Consider the following 13131-nt stretch of genomic DNA (forward strand, 5'->3'; position numbering starts at 1 on the left):
TTAAACCATTTTTTGGTGTTTACTGTTAGACTTAAAGAAGCATTCAGTATTTTAAATTTCAGTTTTGGAAACCAAAGCTTTGAAATCTTAGATACAAACCTTGTTTTAATGTTTCCTGTGCTTTTCTAATGGGTACCAGCCATAAAATATTTCAATAAGACTAATTTTCCTTTTCATTGCTTCACCTTTCATGTGGCTGGTCTTTGTAATGTAGAGTTACTCCAGCTGGGTTGATACATTGCAGGTTGGCTAACACAATCTTCATGTGCTCTTGACATTTTATCAGAAGTGCAGAAATTTAATGATTCACCAAGAGAATATAGTAAAAAATTACGAATGTTGCAACAACAATATATGGGCCAAGCATGGCCCAGTAGTTAGCCTTTTGGGCTGCAGACCTAAAGATCTGGGTGTTTGAGATGTGGTTTTGCCGTACACACCCACTTTCAGCTGTGGGTTGGTAAAGATTTGTGTTACATATCAGAGTTTCAAATAGCCTGAAATTGTGTTAAATGATATTTTAAATTTAGTAGCTAAATTATACTTTGAGTTTAGCAGTTACGTAAAAGCCGATATATAGTCAGTTTATGATATTTGCCAACAAGACTGATACACAGTTTTCTTTTTAACACAAATACGTTTTGTTTTCGCAATACATATCTAACACTATAAGTTATGCATGTTTTTAAATATAAACTTAATCTAAACAAACGTTGATATTAAAACAAATATATGATAATAGATTCGTTACATTTGTTACTAAGTTACGAAATATCTAGCCAGGAAAGAACCGCACATTATAATTCAGTCATAACGAGCAGTCCGAAGGTGAAAGTTTTAATCTCTATAATGTCTGAAAAGAAAGAATTCTAATACACTACAAAGAAAATATGGAATACCTGAAAAACATTTAGTGTCTTCTTCTACAATTATATTCAAGTCTCTAGCTTTAAAAAAAAATACAAAATTAACATCTAAGTAGTGACATGGTGACTGGATATTTAGATTACAAAATTATATTGTAAAAGTATATCGGAAGTACTTGCAGTGCATTCCATGGTTTTTTCAAGACTTCTTGAATCCTCTCAGACTTTAACTCAATGAGGGCCTGAATGATCGAGTTAATCTTTCGATTTCTCTATGCAGCAATTAAACGTAGCATTATTTAGTAGTTTTTTTTTCTCTTTTACTTCATGAAGCAAAAAAAAAATATTTCTAGAGTGATGCAAAAGTTTTGGCTGTATCTGTAGATGGTGACTTAGTGGTTAGAAAGATGTTAAGAAGCTAATGAATTGATGGCATTAATAGGTACTAAAGAATGAAGGTTGGCAATTATTAATAATTAATAAATCATTATTTATTATTTATTCATGTTAAGCAGAGTTTCGGATAGAATTCTTATTGTTTGTTGTAAAACAGTTAGTTGAATTAATTATTTATTCTTTTTGTATTATTAAATATGAGTATATGTACAGTCTTCTGGCATTCACATATTGCCACTGCTTCTTCAAATACCTTTATTATGCGATGTGACAGGGACAATATCATTTCATTATATGTGACTAAAGGTACTGAGTATACACGAATGTTTTTATTTTATATTTAAGTAAACCCTCCGAACTTGTGCACTGTGTACTTTAATATGATGCAGAAGCATTTAATAAGCACAATATGTTGGTTTATCATAATTAAAAGTTAAAATTGCTGTTTGCATAACTTTCATGATGGCACAAAGAAAAATTCAAATCTAGTAAAAAGAACAAACCAAAAATATTTTTTCCTTGTAAACACTATCTAGATTTAAGAAAAAAAATGTTTCAATTTATCAACTAATAATTTATGTTCTGCTGTGGAAATAATCTTTATGTCAAACTTACCACTCCGAGAATAATCCGTTAGAAGAATGTTTTAGCATACGTTAGAGCAAATAATATCAGTATTTAATATTTTTTCTTAAGTGATCTAAATAAGCACTCTGTCTAAATTATTTTATAAGATATACAGCAAAGTTAAAATTGTGAATTATTTCACAGAAAAAGTATCACACATATATTTGAATAGAAATAACACGTGGTGTAATATAATCTGTAGAAATAACAAGATTTCGAAGATTATTGAACATATTTACTTTAAACTATATAAATAAAATTATAACAATTTGTCAAATTCTTATGTAGACATTTAAATCTGATAGCTTTATATACATTACAAATGCCACTAGAACTCGCTTAAAATAAAATAATATGCATATATTAATTAATTTGTAGCAAATTCAAAACAAAATATCAGTGTTAACTACTTGAAGTACGAAAGAAATTTTTATGGGATCAGGTCGACTTCGCCAATGAAAACTAACATCGTGAGTGGTTATGCGTGTAAGGATGTGTGGTAGAGGAGGAAGGAAAGTTTCCACATACCATTGTTTCACACAGCTTAAAGTACCGGAAACTAAAGTATGACCATAAATAGAAATATTACTATTACTCCATTGAAGGATCGATTTATTTCTGAACCAAGCGAAAAATGGCAGCCATCTATCAACTTTCAAATTACTTGCAATCCTAAGCAGTCGAAGAGATTTAAAACTGCTCGAAATTGGGTAAGGAATATTGCTGTCTTGACAAAACCTATCCACTTTCGCCCAAAAAGATTTACCCTAATTTAGGAGAGCTTTTGAAGATATCATAAATAAATCCACAAGTAAAAATACAAAAACAAAAAAAAACGACGTATAGAAATTATATCTTTATAAAGAACCTTAATATTGTTACTCTAAGCACGGTCTAGAAATTATTCTATCTTAACATCCTTCCTAATTCCTATAAGCAGTGGTTCAAGTGCAAAAATATACAAGAGCATGGACAAATAACATCCCTGCCTGACCAAACAATGAATCGGAAATAACCGAGTTAAATGGTTATACATACATCTATACGGTTATAAATACAGATAAGCCATCGAATAAAACCAGGATGAATATTAAAATAGCTCTGAAAAACAAATCATGGCTTATGTAGTCGAAAGCTTTATTCTACTTTATATTAAGTAAAGTACGTAATACATTACGTAGGATATGGACATTATCATGGATTGTTTGCCCTGCTCCTTCACGTGGTTGAGTAACACCTATAAGTCTTGATGCAGCCTTAGAAAACCTATTAGTTAAAATCTTACTTAGTATTTTTAATCGACATTATGGATAGTTATAGGTTTCCAGTAATAAGATCAAGCGTTTCTGTCCCCTCCTTGTGTAGGAGACTGATAACTCCTATACATATTGAGGGCAGAAATAAAATTCTGTTGCTAGTCCATCTAATCCAAGTACTTCATGATAAGCCAGATCTTTTATTGCTTTCTAAAATTCAACGAAACTGAACGGTTGCATTAAAGATTGAGAAATCTTAGCATCTAATTGAGGCAACTTATCAAGAAAATAACTCTCAAGAGATAAATTGAATGTTGACTACATAAATCGTGGAAATATGCATAAATTCCCTTAGAGGAAGGTTTGGATGTCAAAAGTATTTCCATTAATTCTTATTTACGGAATGACTTTCCTTTTTCCCATATTTCTCTTCATTTAAAAAAAATATCGAGTTGGCCTTTCATTGTCCCTTAGGTCTTATATTCGAGCACTAATTTTCGTACCTTACAATTGGTTGTTCAATAACACACGAAGTTGTTCTTTAATTTAATTAACCCGATAGTCTCTATCAGTGTCAGAGTTTTATTCAATTATATTCTCTTAATACATTGTTTAAGCTACAAAGAATTACCATGTAGGCATCGAGTAAAAAGGTAATAGAAAAGATAGCAACGAAAGCTTTTACTTGCCTTCTATAAAGCAGTGGGTTCATCATTTTGAATTAGCTCTCCAATAACCTTTACCTTGTTCTAACATGAGAAAACGAAACAAAATATTCACACGAGTGAAATCAGATCGAACAAGCAATTTCAACATGTCTTTCGTGCCCTACAAATTCAACATGTATAAGGAATTAAACTGAAAATTATCACAAACCAAAACTTTCAGTAAACGCACGTCAAAGTCGGGTACCTCTCGAAAATCTTTACAAAAGTATGATCTTTCTCGGGTTTCACATCAAGTAAGTAAAGTTATTTCAATGTTTAAAACACCAAATAACAGAATACATATATTATGTCAAGCTTCTTACCATCAGAATTATATACCATCAGTCTCCTTTATTATGTTTCCCTTCCGAAGAAGTAGTAGGCTCGTTCACTCTTCCAGAACTCATCAGAAAAAGTAGTACGCTCGTCCATTGTACTAGAACGCATCAGAAAAAGTAGTACGCTCGTTTACTTTACCAGAACTCATCAGAAAAAGTAGTACGCTCGTCCATTGTACTAGAACGCATCAGAAAAAGTAGTACGCTCGTCCATTGTACTAGAACGCATCAGAAAAAGTAGTACGCTCGTCCACTGTACTAGAACTCACCAGAAGAAGTAGTACGCTCGTTCACTGTACTAGAACTCATCAGAAAAAAGGATTTTTTAATATTCTAAAAGTTACGGTTTAAACGCTGAACGTAAGCGAAATATTGGAAAACCAATAAATCTTAAAGCTGGTATGAAAACAAGTTAACTATAGGTGTGTTTATTTTTCACATCCTTAATTTATCCATTGCGGCTCAAAATCAGAGTTCTGTAAGAATAGCATTTCAGATCTATCTTTTGTCTCCCACAAGTCACTGTCCATTAAGGTTTTCGTACAGTACCAGAACTATCAGTTGGGTCAGTTGTGGTATTGAACGAAAAACTTAATGGACAGTGACTTGTGGGAGACAAAAGATAGATGTGAAATGCTATTCTTATAGAACTCTGATTTTGAGCCGTAATAAGCAAATTAAGAAGAATGTGGTAAAAAAAAATAGAACTGCAATTAATTTGTCTTTATAACAGTTTTTGGCCTGTTGTTTTTCCAGTATTTCGGCAGCCCTCGACGCATAATTCTTCAATAGATATTTGTTGGATAACTTTCTTTATTGTAAACGGAGTGTTGACAGATGTGAAGCGTCAAGGTTGGGTGTAATCGCAAGGATTTGGATTACTTTTCATAAATTTTGTAAATAAAAATACTACTTTCGAAACAATCTCCAACAAAACACCCAGGTATTAATTCGTCTTAAGCCTGCTAAATAAAATCATATAAAGGGCACTAACTGTTTCACAGTGCATGGAACCCACTGATTAGCGTCATAGGCATTCCGATATGAAAAGACAATATTTTATTTTGAACATCATAATCAGCCCAATATCGTGAAATTTCGTATATACTGATTTCTGTTTCGTTAATAACAGATTAATATATTATTCGACATGTCTAATGAATTCCAAAATATTGTAATTGTTCAGCTTCCAGCTTTTATTTCAACGTTTGACACTAACGTAATTAACGTAATTAAAGTGTGAACAAAAGAAAAATCGTTCGCGAAAGGGTGGAAAACAAAGCAAGTATTTTTACGTAGAGGGCAGTAAACAGTTAAATTATATTCCTCAGCATGTTTATCTGTATGGATATCACAGGAGTTTCAGATATTCCTGTTAAAATACAACACTAGTAAACTCCATACGAAATAAGAGTGCCAGTAGAAACTCTACTAAAGACATTAACTTCTCTGACTTTTAAAGAGCTCCTTTAATTACAAAAATGGTTTGATATTAAAACATTTCTTCTTATGAACGATTAAAGTCGAAATAAAACTAGGACTTTTCTTTCGCAAATGTACCCATGATGTAATTACTTTCGTCTTCAGTAGCATAATCCAGGCAGCTAACTCCCATGCTGCAAAGACTTTAAAAGCAAAGTGAAGTCCTTAAAAAAATAAAAACACCATCCCCCCCAACTCTCGTCAACCGCGGAACAAAATACACTAAACGTTCTGATCTAACACAGTTTATCAGCGTCAAAAAGATGTGACAAACATAATTTTTTCGATATGTTCGTTCTATCCTGCTAATTAACAGAGAGTTGCAGTTTTATTAAGGGCTTTAGATAACGTGTTTTAGCACATCCATTATGTTGACAGGTATACGACAGTACCCTTTTAAAATTCAGTGTGCGTAGCCGTTGCCATTTTTAATTGCACTTTGTTTGGTGGAAAAAGTAAAATAAAAAGTACTTTCACGTTATCAGCTCTGTTGAGAAGTGCATAGGGTACAGTTCTCTCAATTATATAGAAAAGTGCCTTTTTTTTCTCAATCAGAAGCTGATAACGCACACATGAGACTTTATAAGCATATAAGTTCTATGAAATAATTCAGAATCTTTCATCTCTAGCGTTAACTAGCTTTTAAGTATAGATGTTATATATTTTCTTGAATTATGAAGATATTTACAATCTTTAACAGGCCTATTTATAACTGATCAATGCATGTAAGTAAAAGTAACTTTTGTTTTTGGTTACTACAAAAAAAATTCAAAAACAATACAGATGCTTTAATGTTTTAATAACATATTTCGCACACTGTATGCTGTTTATACAAGGAAAATAAAAATAGATTAAATTGTTTTTTTACAGTTTTTCAGATGTTTTACTTTAATGGGCTTGTAATAGTATAGCTTAGAAAACGTACTTATTTTCACGTTCATATGATGCTAATATAAGTAATATTTAGAGTCATTAAACCGTACGTTATTGTGTTTGCAGTGCTGTATATTTTTAATTTGTAAGCTAATATTCAACCTCATTAACGTATTTTGATATCTTATTTCATTTATATTACTATATAACAAACTCCAAAACTTGAATTTATCTTGCTGTCAGCTTTTGTTCAAACTTAACATTTGCATCAACTAACACATCTAAAATGTGAACAAAGTAAAAAGCCTTCGCCACAGGAAACAAAATAAAAATAATTTATATATCAATATATGTTTATCAGCAAGTGAAGTTATGTGAAAATTCCGTAAAGGATATTGGTAGACCTAAATTTGAGGCATTCCCATCAGAAAAGAACATTTAGTGATTTTGCAAACGCAATACGTTTTACTTGAAATAGGGTTAAAATTCCACTGTAGTCTTGATTTTTAACAGCATTTTGTAACCGTTTTCTTTTTTTGCTTTGTTTTGTAATATCAGTCTTAAATTTTGCTTTAAATCACTGTTAATTTGTTTCTGTTTTTGTTTTCAGTGTTCTCACATAAGCCTAATAAAGTTTAATAACATTTAATTGTGGTTGGAGGGTCTGCAATTTCTTGAGGTAGAATAAGTGTAATACGCCTTAAGTTTCATAGTATTTTTATCTGGGGCATCAGAATAGTTGAAGTAATCTGATTCCTAGGCCTTTTTTGAAGTATTCCCCCAAAACGCTCATATTCTGGTGCTTGTTCAATTCTCTTGGAACAAACCATAAGGACATATTTGGTGTTTAGCTTAGCTATTTTGATATTCTATATGCTTGATATTTTTAGTTGCATTTTATTGAATTAATATAATATTTAAAGAATAGATATAATTGATACAACTAATTTATTATTTCAATGTATTAAGTTGATAAGTTGTTTAAGATACTAAAACTAAACATGAAGTCCAATTTGTTATTGGATTCACCAATCGTCTTTGAATTATACTGGTTTCAGGGAATTCCTACCTTGATCAGCAACATTGGACTAGAGCAAATGGTAAAAACAAAAAACAACACTAGCTTAGTCTTTAACATTGGATTGTCAGCCAACGTTTCAAGCAATAATATTAATTTTGTGTACATGTTACTGCAAGCAGTCAAACAAAAGAATCACAAAGATAGCCATATACTACCAAGGTGAGGATATATAGAGGACTTAATGTAAGATAATCCGATAAATTCGAAGACTAGTAATCTTGTTTTTGTCATATAAGTCATAGAAGTAGGAGAAAATACTTAAACTTTATTGACTCGCAAAAGTAATTTATTTTATAATTTCTTTGGAAGAAGACAGTGTGAATGTCAATTTATGTATATTTTTTTGAAGACCTGGAACAAAAATATATACGAAAACCAATGCATTCCTAAATGGAAGTTGTGTGTTTTGTGGCAAAGTTCTGAAAGTAGTACATTTTGACGTTTTAAATGTTCTTGAATCGGCAAAGGTAATGACAATTAGTTTTAGAATAAATTAAGAAAACTAGAACAATAGCAAGTTTTCCGTATTATTAGTCAATACTGCAGTAGTTTGAAATTGGCAAGGGCATAAATGTAAATTAAATATTTCTTTTCTTTTAAATACAATATTTACATAAAACTGTGTGCTATCTCTTTTAATAACAGGCCTAGGGTGTTTTACTTGTATACTCGAGCACTCTTCTGATTGGTTTTGGCAAACACATTTAAAAGTTTAAACTATTTAAACATATTTCGTATTAATCTTCAAGTAGGAATGCTTTCACCAAGGACGAAGTTTGACATTTAATTCATTACCGTGTATATTTTTGTATTTGAGGTATACACATACGTTTGACCATTTCTAAAAGTTCCTTAATTAAGTTTCTTCGTGCGGTTAAGCGCTCAGCAAAGTAACCCATTGCTGAAAAATAAAATAAACAGCTAAAAATTTAATTTGATCGAAAGAAAAAATAAACTTTAATTAAATACTAAGATAAGATAATCCATTTTCCACAAGAAACTAACGATAAGCTCCGTTAATAAGAAGTGACGTGTAGATAATGAGAAGAGTCTTGCGTGGTCTCAGCTCATACTCCAACAGATATTTTTCCATATAGAAATGAAAGTTGGAGAAGTAATCAGGACTAAGATGCAGGTAATTAGTTGGAATCTTCATGTACACTGGCCTGATTACAACTTTAAAACGATAGATTAATAAGAATAAAGGAATATAAATACCACAGTTGTTTAGTGGTAAGAATATATCATTAGTAGCGAAATGTGTATTATGTTGTACTTCATCATGATTATGACTCAAATAGCTATGCACAGGAAGGATAAATGTGTTTTTATTTTATCAAGCTGAATCTATTGGTACTAGGTAATAAGCTTTATTTGGTATAGAATTTTAAAATACGGTCTTTAAAGATTGGGTTACAAGCAAGTTGTATGTAAAAGAAACTAAAGACTAAGATGCATTTAGTGAAAGTTGATAACGTTTTTGCGTCTCTTTGTGTTTTTTTTACTTTACATCAAGTGAATCAATTTGAACGTTAAATATTGTCGGTCACGGAAGTACTTCTACAGCTCACTTAAACTGAATTTTTTTGCGTCTGATCAAACAAGAACAGGGTATATGTCTAAAGCTTTCCATAGCTCACTTATCTCGATAAGGATATTTATGCGGAATTTAACTACAGTTTCTTATTAATAGCCAGCTATATTTGTTATATATTTTCCTTTATCTAGTACTAAGTACTTATGCGCATTTCGGACACAAGACATCTATTCATAAAACGAACTATATGGTGGTAGTTTTCCAATCCTCCATTTCTCCAGAATTAAATATTTCTGTGAAATTGGAATTTTTATCTTTTTTTTTCTAATAGAAAATTCCTAAAAGTTTTCGCTTTTGATATGCGGTATTTATTCAGAGGTTTTCCAACTCTGATCATTAATCCATAACCGGATACTTATCTAGAGATTCTTGATTTTCTCTTTCTCGTAACTCATTATTGAAGACCAATTAAACGAAGAAAGTTTTGTATAGTTTAATCATTCGGAAATTGACATTGCTTTGGATGGTTCATTTACTCGGGATCGGAATTGGAATAATCATTCTTAGCGGCGCTTAAATGTGCACACGAACTAAAAGGCTATATCTGTGTCCGAGGCCCTCAAGACACAGATATAGCCGTTCCTAATTTTAAAATACTGACTGGAGAGAAGGCAGCTAACCAGCAATGCCGACATCAGAAAGAATAGCGAATAATGGGATTGACTGGATCATATTTTATAACATGACCACAGCTGAAAGTAAAAGTTTGGAGGCGGCTTAAATGGGTAATGAAGAAAACTTTATTATAAATGTACAACGTTTCGACAATATTATGTCATCATCAGGTACAAGTAGTTTACATAGACACAGGAATATATATAGTTTGGAACAGGAGGTCACATGACCGAAGACTGTTTACCAGCTTAGTAAAGGTATCTTGGTATCCCAAGGTGTTAATTTAGAGTAGGGCTGTAATGTTCAATTAAGATAGCTTCCTATATTTTGCGTTTGTTGATGTTTGGTTCTTTATTTGAGATTACAGTGTCTTGTATAGATATACTGTGTTTTTCTGGATTGCAATAGTGGTACACATGGGAGTTTTTTTTTATATTCGGTGAATCTGGTTTCCAATTTTCCTCCGGTTTCTCCGATGTACAAAAATGTCTAATTATTGCACGTTATTTTATAAATAACATTATTATCATATAATAACTATATAAATGATAAGGGCTTGTTTTAAGATTTTTAAAAATTTATAATACTTCAGTTTAGAGAATAAGACAGCCGAAATGAACCAATAGGATTCTTGTTGTCCCTAAACATTATTATGTTATGTTGTTTGGTGTATTAATGTCAATTTTGTTAGTGAGTTGAGTTTTGAGGTTTTTCTTCTAATGTTTGTGCGGAAATTTTTCGATAATAGTTGGTTGAAATTGGTTGATATGAATAAAGGATTGCTTTATCAAGTTGATTTCTACATCTATGTAGTCAGTTGAGCAAGGTTTTGAAGTTGTGTTTATGTTTTTTTTTAGCATATTGATTTTTTGTTTGGATTCATGGGCGAATTCCAGGAGATGTAGAGGCCTGTGTAAATGAGTTTTCTAATAACGTCGAGGTTAAGAAAAGATAACTGCTTGTTATTTACATGTTTATGGGGGATTTAATGTTAGGGTGAAAGGAGTTTATGAGTTCAAAGAAAGTGTGTACGTATTCGGTAGATGTGAAACCAGCAAAAGTGTCATAGACATATCTGTACCAATAGAGGGGAGGATAGAGTACGGATTGTATGGCTTGTATTTCGATCTGAGTCATAAATATGTTGGCGAGAACAGGTGAAACAGGGTTGCCCATGGTTAAACCATCTGTTTGAAGAAAGTTTTTGTTGTTGAAAATGAAGTTAGTTTCTGTTGTTATGAATTCCAAGATGGAAACAAAAAGTGTACTGGGGTGAGAATTAAAGAACTGAGGTCATTACAGTAGAGGTCAAGTGCAATATTACAAGCTTCCTCGACCGGAACATCGATGAAAAGTAACACAACGTCAAAGCTAGCCATTAAAGCTTCAGAGTTTGGTTGTTTTAATGTGTTTCTGAGATTAAAGACATATTTAAAAAAGAAACCTACAGGTGTTATGTAAGGTGTGAGATCCCAGGATATGTATGTACCAAGATTATAGTTATACTAGTCATCAGTGGATAGTATAGATCGTATGGGATCCTCCTGTTTGTGTGGTTTGGGAATACCATAGAGTTGTGATGTACATTAATCTGTTTTCCTTAGTTGAAAGTGTTTTTTTCTTTTATAACAAAGCCACGTTGGAGAATCGAACCCTGGATTTTAGCGTTGTATGTCCTGACACTTACCCCTAAAAGTGTTGAGCGTGTTTAGCAGTACTATGTCTTGTACATTGAAACTTCAGGGCCGCAGCCCGGCACGCTAATTACTAGGAAAGGTCTGGCGGAATTAAACCAATATATCAAGAGTAGACACTTCGATATTTATCAATATTTTAATTATCTAATCTAAACCATTATTTGACAAAAGATGAGTGCATGTCCGCTTATAAATGGACAACTCCTGCACCGATTAAATAATAATGTATTTCATAAATATTTAAAATTTTACTTTCACGAAATAAGTAATACACAGAATTTCTATAGCTTAAACCCAAATTTACTCTCACACGAGTTTTTAAAAGCTATAAATGATTTATTGTGTATCATTATGAAATTCCGCAACAAATATTTATATATATTAAATGCGGATATTGAGAACAGTACTATAAAACTGTTAAATGTTTTCTATTAACTTGGTCCCAGCGAGGACAGTATAAAATTTACAGACTTAAATAACTAAATCCAGGGATTCATTACAACGCTGTGGCGAGAACACAGATAGCTCATTATGTAGCTATATACTAAAAAACAATAACAACATTTTTTAACTATTCATCTTACTTTATTTAATTTACTTTTATATCTTGCAACGATTTTCCTGATAATTTTTGAGTCCTCAAATAATCTTAATTTATCATAAGTGGTAATACTCAAAAACGTTGTGGATAATTAAGCGTTACCCCATTCACACACACACACACACACACACACACACATATATATATATATAAATTAGATACACAGTTTTTGAAACATATACACATCAAAAGGAAAGTTATCTTGAAGAAAGCATATAGAAACCTTAGAACGAAAAAACGCAGCTACAACATATGCATACAATACCAAGGCATAAACCATAAGGTGGATCATTACGTAATGTGTCCTGATTTTTAAAATACCGATGGAAGTAAGACCGATTTTACGTTTGGGGTACCCAATCCTATCCTGTTAAACTTCAATATCGCCGGCCTCACATGCTTAACAAAAGAAAGAACGAGAGAAAAAGGAACAAACTGATTTGTAGAATGGACATATAATGTGATTCATGACAAAAAAAAAGATAAATTAGCTTTTATTATTTAAATAGATTTCTTTTTTTAATTGAAAACTAAATTTCGTAAAATACAGAAAAAATATATTATTGTGCCTATCGATAAAGCCAACTGTGATTTTGGTTCATCTGTAAAGGTTTATGTGCACAACTTGTAATCAATGAGATGAATACCACGCAAACTTTTAAATTGCAAAACAAGTTTAAAGAGGATATTTTTAAGAATTTGTTGAAAACAGCTTAAAATTCGGATGTCAAGATAAGTCTATGTTTAGAATTACCGTATCTATATGCAGTACCTAAATTTCATAAATCTTCCATCAAATTTCGTTTTATTTCTATTGAAAAGTATATTGAAACAACTTGCGGTTTTATTAAGTAAATTACTGAATCACTTATTTGTTAAAATACAACAAAGTATAATAATAATTATTGGATAATTAAAAATAATGAACCAGTCTAGAAAATTTAAATAACACAATTAGAAAATATAATTCTAACATATGATTTTACTACATTATT

Source organism: Limulus polyphemus, unplaced genomic scaffold, assembly GCF_000517525.1.
Source record: "Limulus polyphemus unplaced genomic scaffold, Limulus_polyphemus-2.1.2 Scaffold79, whole genome shotgun sequence".
NCBI lineage: Eukaryota > Metazoa > Arthropoda > Merostomata > Xiphosura > Limulidae > Limulus > Limulus polyphemus.